This window comes from Psammomys obesus, unplaced genomic scaffold (assembly GCF_907164565.1).
Source record: "Psammomys obesus unplaced genomic scaffold, mPsaObe1.curated_primary_1811, whole genome shotgun sequence".
NCBI classification, from domain to species: Eukaryota; Metazoa; Chordata; class Mammalia; order Rodentia; family Muridae; genus Psammomys; species Psammomys obesus.
Window position 1 is genome coordinate 4,065,580 of NW_026585504.1, and position 15,307 is coordinate 4,080,886.

At 46.2% G+C, this 15,307-nt stretch overlaps 1 protein-coding gene, 1 long non-coding RNA gene and 1 other non-coding gene across 6 annotated transcripts in view; all 3 read right to left on the bottom strand.

Moving 5' to 3' along the window:
• Positions 1–15,307, bottom strand: part of Shld1 (shieldin complex subunit 1) — a 59,129-nt gene that overhangs the window by 26,527 nt on the left and 17,295 nt on the right. The gene's annotated exons all lie outside the window — the stretch shown is intronic.
• On the bottom strand, positions 11,342–11,445 carry LOC129675446 (U6 spliceosomal RNA). Its single transcript, XR_008719936.1, has one exon. It is a non-coding gene; the product is annotated as a U6 spliceosomal RNA (small nuclear RNA).
• On the bottom strand, positions 11,655–12,535 carry LOC129673546 (uncharacterized). The gene is made up of 2 exons (XR_008719669.1): positions 12,460–12,535; positions 11,655–12,018 (listed from the first exon to the last, which is right to left on the bottom strand). It is a non-coding gene; the product is annotated as an uncharacterized LOC129673546 (long non-coding RNA).

The window sequence follows — 15,307 nt, forward strand, 5'->3', positions numbered from 1 at the left end:
CATTTACATGGAATTTTCTACAGTGTTCATCCAACCTTATGAAGAGCTGGAAAAAAAAAACAACTTTATGAACACACTAAAACCTCCACAGGCCTCAGCCTCAGCTACACCAGCAAAGCAGCTTATATTGCTGAGAAAAAAAAAAACAAAAAACAAAAGCAGTAGAGGCAGAGAGGCAGAGGCAAGCTGAGCTCTGTGAGTTTGAGGCGAGCCTGGTCTACACAGACTAGCTAAGGGTACATAGTGAAACTGTCCCCAAAACAGCAACAAACCCCCCTAAACCAGCTCATAGTAAGAATGGGGAAGAGGCTGAAAATGAATCAATTTTCAGCTCAGGCACTGTCAGGTTCAGAAGCTGAATTTTCATTTTACTCTAACCATCATGGTATTATATGCAGACTAACACTGTGGGCCACATGCTTTTACTAAGAGACCACAGAAGAAAACGAAAGTGAATTCTGTGGTTCACAAGCTAAGCTATGAGAACCACTTTATTCACACGGGACTCTGCAGCATTTCCTGCACAACACTGAAGAGAACTTCCATTTGTCAGCTCCACACTGACAGTCACAGAGAGACCAGAGGGCTCCAGAGCCTCCTCCCTCAATGTCTGCAATTTCAAGTGACCTGGCTCTGAGAGCCGTTTGTGCCCCTCCTCCACCAGCCACGTTGCTGAAAGCCCTAGTACCTCTACAGTGCCAGACAGGTGTCCTCCTCTCCCTCTCCTTCTCTACCCCAGGTCTCTGATGCTACTTGGGAACACGGTGCTGATGCCTTGAGGCCCAGCTGGCCCCCACCAGGCCCTGCTGCACTCAGGGCAGACAGGTTATTTTGTTTATATTCCTCGGGTTGTCATTTGCTGAAAGCATGTCCTACCCACGGTGTTTTAGGGAGCGAGGAAGACCTGGAAAGCTGGGGGGGCACGAGAAGCAAATATCTGGTCCCAGCTCAGTCCCTATCAAGTGCTTCGGCTTCTGGTCCCACTTCCTTTCTCAAAACGAACACAACCTGCATTCTCTCCCACACAGAAGGGAGGTTTGGGTTTCTAAGTTCAGCAATAAATAACAGGATGCTTGGGCGGCAAGTGTGTGTCTCCTCAGGTTCATATGCTAAAATCCTATCCCAAGGTGCTAAAAGTAGGGCCTTTAGGAAGTGATTAAGTCGTAGGGGAGGAGCCTTTACGAGTGACATATTAGTGACTTTATAAAGGAGAGCTCAGACAGCCCTTTTCCACTGCTTAAGGACACAGCTAGTAGGTTCATCTGTGAGCCAGGCACCAGAGGCTCATCATACAACAAATCTGTTGGCCCTGACCTTGGACTTACCAGCCATCAGAATTGTAAGCAAAAGGCTTTTTATTTTTAATTTTTTTTTAATTTACAAGCTATTTAATCTGTGGTATTTTGTTATAGCCATCCAAATAGGCTGAGGCATGCTGTGAAACACATTCAACTGGTTATTTATAGAAGATTTCTGTCTACAGGGGTAGAAAAGGATGGGTTGGGGTGATTAAGGGAAGGCTGCTAAGGACTGGCTAGCTGTGAACTCTAGGGACTTGTTTTTTCTTGGTTTTGCTGAAACAGTCTCTTGTAGTCCAGGTTGGTCTTGAACATGCTATGTAGTCAAGACTGGTCTTGAACTCCTGACCTACCTTCTGGAATTACAGGCATTGTCACTTTGATCGTGGTTTTGCCTTGTTTTATTATTATCATCATCATCCCTACCCATTCTGTATTTTTTTCTGTATTATTATCATCATCATCATCCCTACCCACTCTGTATTTTTTTCATAAACTTTTTAAAGAGAGAAAGCTATCTCACTCCAAACATTAGGCAAATGAGAAGGGGACCCAGAGGGGTGAGCTTGGGGTGCCTTGTGCTTGTATCACTAAACACTAGTTCTCTGATCAAAGCTTCAAAGTGTCAATTAAACAAATAATAAAGGCTGAGAAGATGGCTGGGTGTGTAAAGGTCTTCTTACACAAGTATTAAGGACCTGAGTCCCCAGCCTCAGATGAAAATCTAAACAAACAAAAAACAAGCCGGGCATGGCTTTGCATTACTGTGACCTGAGCACTGGGAGGCAGAGTCAGGGAGGCAATGAGCGTCAGGTTCACTGAGAGACCACACACACACATGCACACACACACACACATGCATGCGCACACACACACACATGCACGCACGCACACACGCACGCACGCACGCGCACACACACGCACATGCATGCACACACACACACACACACACACACATGGATGCATGCACACACGCACGCGCACACACACATGCATGCACACACACACGCACACACACATGGATGCACGCACACACGCACGTGCACACACACACACATGCATGCACACACACACACGCATGCACACACACACACATGCATGCACACACACACACACACATGGATGCACGCACACACGCATGCGCACACACACGCACATACATGCACACACACACGCACACACACGAACACACATGCATTCACACAGACACAGGAACGCACAGTGTACAGTGTACTCGCTCCCACTAAAGTGAAGGGAGCCTAGTGAGGGGAGAAGAAAGAGTCTAAATCATAACAGCAGAAGGGTTATATAATGTGGAAAGGACAGACACATAGAAGAAAGTTGTGATGATATAGACATATATATATATATATATATATATATATATATATAGAGAGAGAGAGAGAGAGAGAGAGAGAGATATGAAATTGTCACAGTAACACTCCTATTCTGTACACTAAAAATATAAAACAACAGGACACCAACATGGATGAGGACTGCAAGTGTAGCTCAGTGGTTCTCCTCTGGGCAAGGCATGGGTTTGATTTCTAGCACTGACTGGAGAAAAAGGTCTTGGCTCCGAGGCTGCCTCCAAGAAGACAGAAGAAGAGACCGGGATGGGAGCAGTAGCAAGCAGCACGGCTCTGCTCTGACGAATCAGACTTCTCGATTTTTACATTTATCATGTTCTAGGAGACACGTGTGCGAGCATGTGTGCAAGTCTCATGCCCCTCGTGTGGACGCAGAGTACGACTTCAGGGCTCGTTCTCTCCTTCCTCCACATGGGCTCCACAGACTGGATCCAGTCCTCAGGACCGATAGCAAGGACCACTGGGCTAGCCTGCCAGCCCTGTCTTTTTCTGTTAACTTGGCCAGTGACACGGACACTAGCCACCGTCATCTCAAGAATGTAAGCAGCCAGGCAGCGGTGGTGCACACTCCCACCGCTCGAGAGCCAGGGGAAGGCAGATCCCTGTGAATTCAAGGCCAGCCTGGTCTGCAGAGCGAGCCTCTTGAGGATGAAGGAAGGAAAATGGAGTTGGCAACATGCAGTGCCCGCTTTCTTCAAGATGCCTTAAGAAAGCAGAGTTGGGGCCAGGCTCGGGGCACACGCCTCTAATCCCAGCACTGGGAAGACAGAGGCAGGCGGATCTCCAACTGGGAGGCCAGCCTGGCCTACAGAGTGAGTTCACAGAGAAATCCTGTCTCAACACCCTCCCACCCCCCACAAAAACAAACGAATGAAAAAGAAGAGGAGGAGGAGGGTAGATTTAGGCATGGTGACATAGGCCTTTAATTCAGAACTCAGGAGGCAACTGTGAGTTTAAGGCTAGCCTGGGCTTATTTTAGAAACACACACACACACACAGACACGAAAAAGACATGAAGACAGAAGGTATACAGTGGGAGAGGACAGAGAAACAAGAGCAAAGGTATAACAGGAACTGCAAAAGAAGAAAAACCAACAAAATAGAATAAGAATTCCCTACTGTGTAGAAATTCCGGGTGTTTTCTTTCTCTTCAGGCTTTTGTATATTTCTTGATCTTCTACAATGAGCATGGAAGCCAGGAAACTTTGAAGGAGAGAGGCTGACCGACTCACAGAAGAAGGTGTCAAAAGGATTACTCAGATCGAGACTGAGCAAGGGCAGCAATAGCGCGGTTGCCTATTTGTTCAAAGTCAGTCACTGTCAGACACACCCACACTGCCTGACCTTGGGTAAAAAAATGACAGGTGAGGTAGGTGGCGTCAACAAACTCTCAGTCCCGAAAGAACCAAAAGAAATGAGAAGGGTGGTGGGCTGCTGACAGCTCAACCCCGTTCTTACAGACTGGAGAGCATAGGAGACAGAGGTGCCAGGAGAAGACTTCAAGGAACTGAGCTGAGTGTGGACACAGGTCTGCAATCCCAGCACTTGGGAAGGGAAGACATTAGACCCTGGCTTAGAAACACACACACACACAATAATAAACTAATAAGTGAAATAAATATCTTCAGGTATGGTGGCTCTGGCCTATAATCTCAGCACATGGGAAGCGGAGGTACAGAGACTACCAAGAGTCCATGGCCAGCTTGGACCACTGGGTTCCAGGTCAGCCTGGGCTAGAGCAGGACACTTCAAAAAAAGACACACACACACTGCACAAAACAAACCACAACACTGCACAAAACAAACAACAACAAAAATTACTTTCACAGATATCCCCTAAACTTTTTTTTTTTTTTTCTAAAAAAACAGTCTGTTTATCAAGAAAGGCAGAAGGAATAATGCTGCAGTTAAAAGCAAACTATATTATACAGGACAAGCTGCCAAGTAAAACACATCATATAATTATAATTAATTGAATCAAAATAAATCAAATGAGCTGCATAAACCCAGGCACTCACTGGTACGTTAATGAAAGAGATCAAACAGGCTTGAGCTTTTAACAGCATCTGCTACAAGCCCCACGGCTGCAGCTTAGGTGACCAGGCAGACAAGAGGCAGTTAGTCTGTACAGATGCACCAGCGAAAGCTGCTACAACGGGCACCAAAGGCCATCTTCCCGGTTCATTAGGACCATCTGCTCACTTTAGTTTTCCAGATTCTCACTTTATATAATCCTCCTTAGTCCCTTTGGGCTAATTGCCTTTTGCTTTTATATTTGATCAGTATCTTTTCCTAATATGCTCAGTTTATGAGCTTCATAGGGCTCTGTTATCTCAAAGTGTGTGTTCAATTTCCTTCCCAGAAGCTTTTTTCAGATTATTAGACCTGGGAGAAACGGCAGATGAAAAGATTATTGGGCCATGCAGGGCTTAAATACATTAAGGTTTTGAGGCTATGTTGCTGCTTCCTGTTTGCAAAGATAATTTTTTAGGTTATTAAACATCATTTATGACCTTTAAAAAGAATTGCCAGTCATTAGTAACAAAATCTGTCACAATAGTGAGTAATATAAAATGATGTCAATTTCACAATTTACTAAATAGGCTTTACTAAATATATTTTATGTAGCACCACTACTCAACAAACTACAATTAAAGGTGGCATGGTGGTACAAACCTTTAATCCCAGCACTCGGGAGGCAGAGGCAGGTGAATCTCTGCATTCAAGGCCAGTCTGATCTATAAATTGAGTATCAGGACAGCCAGGGCTACACAGAGAAACCCTGTCTCAAAAAACCAGAGTGACAAATAAAAATAAAAAATAAAGAAACTAATTAACTTATTACAATAAACAAATGACTTCTGGTGAGATGGTTTTCCTTGCTGGGAAAGTCTGGTGACATGAGTTCAATCCCTGGAACTAACAGAAAGGTGAAAAAAGAGGACCAACTTCAAAAGCTGTCCTCTGACATCCACATGTATGTCATAGAACACACACAACACACACACAATAAAATAATTTTTAAAAAGACAAATAGGAAATATAAATGAAAATACTTATGAATAACTTGCTAGTTCCATATGCTATTCTAAGACCTGGAGATTCCATGATGAGCAACATAAATATGGCCTCTGCCCCCATGCCCTCTGGAAAGAAAGAGGGGACATGGCAGAAAGTAAACATAGATGTTAGGGCTGGATACAAAGAGTAGCCTGGTTACGCAGGACATGTGATACAGTTAGTCAGTGATAAAAACAAGCAGGGGACGCTACTGATCCTAAGTATCAGGCTCATTCTCAGCTTGCTATGTGCCTCTACTGTCGTTTCACTTCTAACCTTTACATTTGGGAAGACCACCTTCCCAGGCAACCGTGGGGCACCAAAAAAAAAAAAAAAAGTAGAGAAATATGATTGTCTGCCCACAAGAGGATGATCTAATGTAAGGCAGCAGTTACCAGAAGGACCAGCAAGGTCACCTCATGAGCTATACCTAGTGAAGCCGTAAAAAGCCGTTCGGCTGTCACGGTACCTGATTGGAGGAAAGGAGAACTGCAGAAATGAGAGCAGTTGGGCTGGTTATTTTCAGTGTTTCTCCAGATAAGAAGGGTAAGGAATTCTGGAAAAGGAAACAGGCGTGAAAGGTGAAAGAGATGCAGAGGTCATGGTGTAGTGAGTGAGCCCACAGACCAGCAGTTGTAGAAAAGATATAAGCATCCCCAAAACAGTCTGGCTGCTTGCTGCAGACTTGCAGCAACTTGTTCAGACTGTTAAAGTGAAGTCACCTGAGAGTATCTCACTATCCTATACAAACCCCACCTCAGACAAGAAATAACTATACACAGGCAGCCGAGAAGAAGCAGTATTCACTACCATAAATTGCTGAAGACAGGAGGATTGGGGGTTCAAAGTCATCCTTGGCTACATGCAGAATTCAAGGCCAGCCTCAGCTGCATGAAATCCTCTCTCAAAACAAAAGATAAATCATGATTAGCTCTGCTGTCAAACCATGGTTATCTTCCTAAGAAAACTCACAACATTAAGAAACATTAAAAATAGCTATTCAAGATGAAAAGGGAGAGCTGAGGCTGTAGATGATAAAACCAGGTAATTCTTCCTGAAGGAGCTCAACAGTGAAGAGTTGAATTTTGTTACTAGCTACAAATAATAAATGGCTTGACCACAGCTCAACAAGAGAATCAAAAGAAAAACCTAGACAGACCAACCTGCAGCCAGTTCACAGCCACAAACAGCAAAGAAAACCCTCCTTTCTGCCAGCTGGCCGCTGGGGCCTTTTCCAGGCCGTGAGCAGCATCTCCTTCCTCCAGGCCTGGGTCCCTCTGAGTGCTTCCTCAAGCCCCAAGGGTGCAGAACGCCCCAACTCAATCAGTTCATAATGGCTAGTGCTCTAGTGCTCACTATGCAAATTTCTAAAATGCTAACTAGTAGTTTAAGGTCTCTTGCAGCAGATAAGATCATAGAAACAGCATTCTGTAGAATGAGAACTGCCTGTGATGTAACAGCCCCATGGCACACCCCGCTGTTTGTTTTAAATGGCATCTTGCAATCTTAACCCAGGCTGCCTTTGAGGCCAACCATAATGCCTATTAATATCAGAAGTAACTTCCCTTGCAAGTACTTCCTCCCCTTCTGGAGAAAGACAGGAAGGGAAAATGCACCCTAGTCAGACTCATATCTTTCTCATTTGCACCATGGGCTGCCAAATGTGCCAGCTCAGCCAAGACTATAATGAGGAATCTAGTAATGAGCTCTTGGAAACATAGCCAGGGGCGGCTGCCTCCGAGTGGGTGTGAGCTAACGGGGCCAGCTGTACTGACGGCCTGACCCAACGCTGCTCTCTCCCAGAATGGCCTCACGCTGTGTCCCAGGCACAAGAGACAGGACTGGCGGACTGGTCCATTTCTGCATTGTTCACTCACTATCAAAGGCATGTTGCCATGACTACATGAACACTTAACTTTTACATGGAAGAGAGCAGCTGGCAGGTAACATCATCAGTCAGTGATGACCCACACATTCACCTTAACAGGAGGCAAGAGAAAAGGTGAAAACTGCTCATTTGTTTTAAAGGAACACACATTCTTTGACTGCAAGGGGAGGGAATCAGGGTAGTGCTTTACAAGGGGATCATTTAGCCAAGCAATCCCATGATTTGCAAAGAAAGCTAGGAAGGCTCCCAGTGAGCACAGCGGCATCTAACCAACCCACAAGAATCAAATCACTGCAGACCTGAAGAAAACTATGTCAATGCAAGGGTTCAGAAAGGCCAGCGAAATTTTAGGATCCTAAAATAAAGCAGAGAAAGCAAACCTCAATATCTGTGGTTGAAACTGGGCTTGGGGAGCAGGACAGAGAGGAGCAGTTAAAGGTGGTCCCTGCTCAACCCTGAGGGCTGGAGTTCAGATCCCAGCAGCTCACAGAAGACACTCTGCTGTTAAACTGTTCCAGAAAGTCCCCCAGTGAAATTCAGCCTTGGCCAGGGTATTGGCTCACACTTTAATCCTAGCATTCAAGCAGCAGGAACAGACAGATCTCTGTGGTTTCTGGGTCAGCCTGATCTACATAGTGAGGCCAGCCAAGCTACATAGCGAAACCCTGTCTAAAGAAAGAAATAATTAGGGGCTGAAGAGATGGCTCAACAGTTAGGAGTACTGTCTGTTCTTCCAGGAGTCCTGAGTTCAATTCCAAGCAACCATGTGGTGGCTCACAACCACTGGGATCTGATGCCCTCTTCTGGCATGCAGGTATCCATGCAGAAGGGCACTTATCTACATGAAATAAATAAATAAATAAATCTTAAAAGAAAAAAAAAAAAAGCTTTATCTTCTGACGACAAGGTGGACAACCAGGTCTCCCTTTCAGCCTGCTGCTCCACACTGACTGTACCAGGCAGCTCTGTGCGGTGCAGGGACTTGTCCTGAAGTCGCCAGTTATGGCTGGTGGAGAGGACAGGAGATATTTATATCACAAGCACTAGCTCTGAGATAGTTCCCTAGTCACATCACACCATTCGTCCTTTAACAAAGAGCTAGACATGGGTGGCCCCTGTGTCCTCTCCTCTGGAATGTGGTCAAAAATGACGTGTGTTCCTGAAAGCCATGGCCTGGTAAAGATATCTTGCCCACTCATCCATGTTCTTTGTGGTTTTGATTTCATGAGTAATGGCAAGGCCTGGGAGCCATATGATGGAAGGAACCTGGGTTGCCAAGAGGCTGCTTGCTCACCTGCCTGGGAGGTTTACCTAGTCAAGGAATACATTTCTATTCTCTACTTTAAAGGAGGGGTGGGGTGGCTGGAGGGATGGCTCAGTGGTTAAGAGCTCCTGCTGCTCTTCAGAGGCCAGAGCTCTGGCCCAAGCACCCATATTGGGCAGCTTACAAGTGCCTGACACTCAAGCGGCAGGGGGATGACACCCTCTTCTAGCCTCTGTGGATACTTTCATATACACAGCACTGATTAAAGCTCTCTCTCTCACATACACACATAAGTAAAAAATGAAATGTGATATTCAAACTCTATTCCTAGAAAATGTACTGTCTTGGTTGCTGTTCTGTTGCTGTGCAGAGACACCATGGCCAAGGCAGCTTATAGAAGAAAGCATCAGTTGGGAGTGTGGTTACAGCTTCAGAGGGTCTGCCCATGATCATCATGGCAGGGAGCATGGTGACAGGAAGGCAACCATGGCACTGGAGCAGTAGGCGAGCATTCACAACTGACCCACAAGTTGCGGACAGTCACTGAGACTGGGCCTGCCCGGCATGGGCTTCTGAGCCTCAACATCCACCCCTCCTCCAGAGAGGCCGCACCTCCTAACCCTTTCCAACAGTGCCACTAGCTGGGAACCACACGTTCAGACATCCGAGCCTAGGGGGCCATTCTCACTCCACCGCAGTTACCAAGGAGCAGTGGAAGGGCCCTCTAAAAAAGCTTGCGATCGCCAGCTCTGACTCTGACAGCTGGGAGGCAGCCCCGGCAGCACCGGCTGGCCTCGCAGGCCTGAGACCTGGTTATAGCCCCCAGGACTCATTCAGCGCTGCGGCACAAGTCCACACTTGTAATCCCAGGCTCACTGGCCAGCTCTCCTCTAAATGGGGAGCTGCAGACCAGTGACACCCTGCCTCAAAGGACTTTGTCCAGGGCTGTCTGCTGTGTCCACACATGTGCACACAAGTATATATACTCATCCACACACATGAACACACATGTGCATACAGGTATTTACATGCTCACCCACATACATGAACAGACACATGTACACACAGGTACATACATACTCACCCACATACATGAACACACATGTGCAAAAAGGTACATACATACTCGCCACATACATGAACACACACATGCGCACACAGGTACATACATACTCACCCACATACATGAACACACACATTGCACACAGGTACATACATTCTCATCCACATACATGGCTGTGTGCTGATATGAAACACCCCCTACAGGCCCTTGTCTCAATGCCTGGCCCTCCCCTGGCCAGCGCTGTTCAGATGACTGTGGTCCTCAGAGGGAGACTTCGTGGGGAGGGACAGCTCCTCGGGGACTCCCTGCTCTGCAGGTTGTCCTGCCTTCTGGGTAACTGTCTGCCTGGCCCGCTTCTCAGCGAGTCCTAACCACGGTGCCCTGCTTCCCATGAGAATCTAATCAAGCTCATAGGCCCAAGCAACCATGCACAGAAACCTCTCAAATCATGAGCCACAAAACCTTCTTCCTCTAAATTTGACAGTAAGGAGAAAGTTAAGCAACATAATAACACACTGGTCGATAGTGTGTTTACACGTGTCCAAATCCACAGGCTGCACACGCCTAGCGCACCCACCTGTGACCCGCGCACTCTGCCGACTGCAAAAAGCATGTCACAGCGGCGGGGAGAGCTGCGTATGTGAGGGAGCATGTGTGGGAAATCTCTCAACTTAAAATGCTGTAGCAATTAAGAGCTTTTTTTTTTTTTTTTTTTTAAATAGTCACCAAATAAAGATAACAGACTAATATAGTCTTGTAAAAACTTCTAGGCCGTTAGAAAAGTTCATCTGTTTCCTTATTAAAACAGGCCTTCCCATGTTGGGACTGTTCTTCGTGAGCCGTCCAATGGGGTGGTCATGCCTGGAGCACGTGACGTACGGCCACTGTGACTAAGCCATGGGTTTCGGATTTAAAGGCCTTATGGAACTAGTGGGTCCACACAGGAGACTGCCCCGGAACCTCATGGTTCTCTGGCTCAGAACGGAAGCTGGGTGACCCAAATTCTGAGATCTGGCATTCAGCACATCATCTACATTTCCAATCTCCAAAATTCAGGAAATAGGCAACCCTCAGTACTTCAGTCTCCCATGAGCCAGTGTGCCTCCCTGCCCAGACGGACAGAGATAGAATGACTGTGCTCATGACTATTCAGGTGTGTGCGAACTTCAGAGGACGTTTCTGTAGAGGCCACCCAAACAGCTTTACTCTTTAGAGTCGGTTTCACTCCCAGTGGGAGGGGAGGTACGCAGTGGCCATGCTGGGCCTGACGAAGGGGGCCTGTGCTGACGCCTATAGGTCAGAACGCTTATTGTCTTATCAGATGAGATTTCTTCAAAACAAAACATTTTAAAGCTTAGAAAATACAGCATCAAAGTGAATCAATAACTTTTCTGTTTTTTAAATATGGACTGTTTCATCACTCTGTATGTCACTCCTGTGCAGGGGCCATGCCAATCTCTGTATCACTATAATTTTAGTTTGTGTACTGCCGAAGCGAGCACCAACTTTCCTATTTTAAAACTTTTTGAGGGGCTGGTAAAAGAGCTAAGCAGGTTGAGGAACCTGCAGCCAGCCTGGTGACCTGAGATCAATATTTGGAATCCACCCGGTGGAAAAGAGACGTGCCTTCCCAAGTTGTCTTCTGACTCCCTACACACACACAGAGAGAGAGAGAGAGAGAAAGAGAGAGAGAGAGAGAGAGAGAGAGAGAGAAAGAAAGAAATGTATTTTTAATAACTTTTTGAAAAGTCCCTGAAATACACACATACATCATTACGCATGATAATTTGAAAAAAATTAGACTGCAGATTTTTCTTAAGAAGTCAAAATGTGGTAACATATAAACGTGGAAACTCAGGGCTGGAGAGGTGGCTCAGCAGTTAAGAGCGCTGGCTGCTCTTCCAGAGGACATGCGTTCACAGAACCCATACTGGGTAGCTTACAGTTAGGAGTCCATAACCTCAGTCACAGGGGAGCCAGTGCCCTCTTTCTGGCCTCCGTGGGCACCAGGCACACAGCTGCTGCATAGACGTACATGTAGGCAAAATATCCATATACATAAAATTAAAATAAGTCTAAAAAAGAGGAAGGAGAATTCAAAGTCAGCCAGGGATACTTGAGACTTAAAACCAACAAACAGAACAAGCACAAACCCTCAGGCTGGGGGACAGCCGTGTGATTTGGGTGACAAGCAGGCAGCAGAGGACGGTGTGGACAAGCGCAGAGACCACCACCGTGATGGCTGGAAGCAGATGGGCCACATGGCAGGGGAGAAACTTGTGTCATTTTTCTCAATAAATTGAGAAGGAAGCAGAACTCTAGGAAATGCATAACCCGGCATCCTAAATTGATGCCAGCCTCAGATTGGACAGGAGGGGGCACCAGAGTCCAGCAGGCAGCCCAGCCTCAGCCTGAAACCTGGTCAGCCACGAAGAAGCAAAAGAGGCCACATCTCCAGGGATCAGGAGCAGTGGGGTCAGGACCGCCCCCCACACACTTGCATGCCACTGGCTTACCAGGCTGCAGGGCTCTGAGTGTGGCAACTGTAGCTTGAAACGGAGCGACACAATCCCCGGAAGAACCAGCAGATGCCAGATAGCTAAGGAGTGAGCTGATCACCGTTCTGGTCTAAAACCTCTGCTGTTTCCGGGATAGTTCCACTGAAAACAAGCTTTCCGAGTGGATATCCCACAGCCCGAGTCAGGCTAGTGGCCCTGTGGTGGACAACAAAATGGGAGGGAAGGGGACTGTCCCTTGCTCCTGGAGCTCTGGTCCTGTTCTGGCTAAAATTTCAAAATTAAAAGATAGAAGTCTCCTGAGTCCCTGAGCCCCACTTTCGGGTGTCTGACCTCTGACCTTCGAGAAAACACAAAGCTCTGCATGTTGTCACTCAAGTACACAAAACCAGCTGCAGTAACTTGGTTTACCGGAACCGGGCAGTGACTCTCAGCTAGGGGCAGTGTCGCCTGACCAAAGCCCGTGCCCAGGCCTGACGTTGTTCATGGCCTGGAAACTTCGCTTTCATGGTGCACTATCAGTGTTGGTCTCTATGGCTTACACAGTATTTCAGAACTGATGCCCAGATCCTCATATTCCTATTCTCTCTCTCTCTCTCTGTGTGTGTGTGTGTGTGATATTTTGAGGACACTCTGACGCCCTAGACCGGGGTCTCAGCAGAAGAAGCAGAGACGAGCTAAAAGTCATGCAATGGCTTCTCATTTGTGCAGGCTCTGCCTCCGCCTAGGCTTCAACTTTACCACCAGGCCAGAATCATGCGGCTAAGCGAAGCCCTCCAGGCTTTCTAACCTCCAAAACTGGGGCATGATCAACATGTGTCATTTAAATCCATTTGGTTTGTGATAATTTCTTATTACTCCCCACAGGTAGCCAAACTCTCTCCACATTAAGAAGACGAACCTTCACCAAACTATACCTTACAGCCTAAATAACAATGCCAGTCATAGATTTCCATGCACTTTTTAAAACCTCATAATTAGTATGTATACAATGGCTAGATCCATAATTAATTTTCTTAGCTGATGAAACTACGAAGGTGAGAGATTTTCCCAAAGGCTACAAATGGCTATGACATCATTCGCTACTTGAGCAGCACACCAGGATGGCTTTTCCCTCCTAGGGCTCTTTATCCAGACTACCCCTGGAGATGAAAACAAGGCTAGGCTAAAGGTGTCTGGAGCAAAAGCCTCCACGTCATCAGACCAAGGGTGACAGAAGTGGATGCTTGTCCTGTGAGATGCTGTGGCCAGGACGTCACTATCACACAGAAGTCCCCACTTTATTTCATGAACTTGCCCGTGTTTTTCATTTTCCTTTTAAAATTATTTTCAAGTAAATATATCATCTGTTCTGAATAACTTTTTTAAAAGATCTATTTATTTATTTATTTATTAGCGGACTTACAGAACTTGCTTACAGAGACTACCTGTAGGAGAAGCTGTGTGTAAATCCTAATTATTTCATACATTTCATATAAAATTTGCTATGTAGACCAGCTAGCTTTGAACTTGTACAATCCCCCTGTGGGTAGCGCTAGAATTATACGAACTGCCACTATATCTGGCCTTATGTTTAATTTTATATTTTGCTGCATATTACTTTTTTTGTTTGATTATTAAGGCAGGTATAACAGTCCTGACTCACTCTGTAGGCCAGGCTGGCCTTGAACTCACAGAGATCTGCCTGCACCTGCCTCCTAAGTGCCAGGATCAAGGTGTGTGCCACCAAGCCTAGCCCTATTTCTACTTTTTAAAACAAAAAGTAAAACTTTATTATAAAAGCTGCTGTGGGGAGGCCAGGCATGGTGGCACATGCCTTTAATCCCAGCACCTGTGAGGCAGAGGCAGGTGGATCCCTGTGAGTCCTGTCTGGAAAAAAACAAAACAGACAAAACTGCTGTGGAGCTGGAGAGATGGCTCCATGGTCGAGAGCACTGGCTGCTCTGGCATACATCCAAGGAAAGGCCTCTCTCCCAAATCCAGCAGAAGTCATTCTACAGTAGAAACTTTACATGTATTCTCATACAGCTTATTATCTGAACTCACATACCTTGTAAGAAGCATAAATTCTTTCTACTCTCTCTCTCTCTCCATCCATGTACAAGTTCTATTTTTTTTTTCCACTCTGTTTGCTTTTGTGGTGCTGGGGATCCAAGCCAGGACTGGAAACACACGTGCTGGGCAAGCGCCGTACACCCAGCAGCTGTGGAAGCATGTGGTCTGAGGCTTGAGCCACCTTCCCTAAGGGGACCTGAAGGGGACCTTTCCCCGGAACCATGGCTTTGACAATCAGGAGCACTCCAGAAAGAGCACTGAAGAACTGGAGTATAAATGACAGACCACTGGATTACACTGTAACAGCAAACGCCATTGCATTGTTGACTGTTCTCACCACCACTGTGACTAGACACTTAACAGAAGCGACCTCAGGTAGCACAGGATGATCTTGGCAGGGTTTCTCATCCGGAAGCACACAGGGCAGACAGGGAGAGGAATGAAGGTCACTAAGCCCAGCCATTAGTCTGCCATATCAAGCTCATCTCTGTCTGATTACAGTTTTGACAGAAAGTTCAAACATTTATATTCATATTTTATTTGCCCCACTTTTCTTTAACCCTTCCAAAAAAAAATTAAGAGCTGAGCATGGTGGAAACTCCAGCACTAGGGAATTGAAGGAAGAGTTCAAGGCTGGCTGGGCATGGTGGCACATGCCTTTTATCCCAACTCTGAGAGTTCAAAGTCAGCCTAGTCTACATAACAAATTCTAGGATAGCAAGAGCTACAAAACAAAGAAACCCTATAAGGAAGGAAGGAAGGAAGGAAGGAAGGAAGGAAGGAAGGAAGGAAG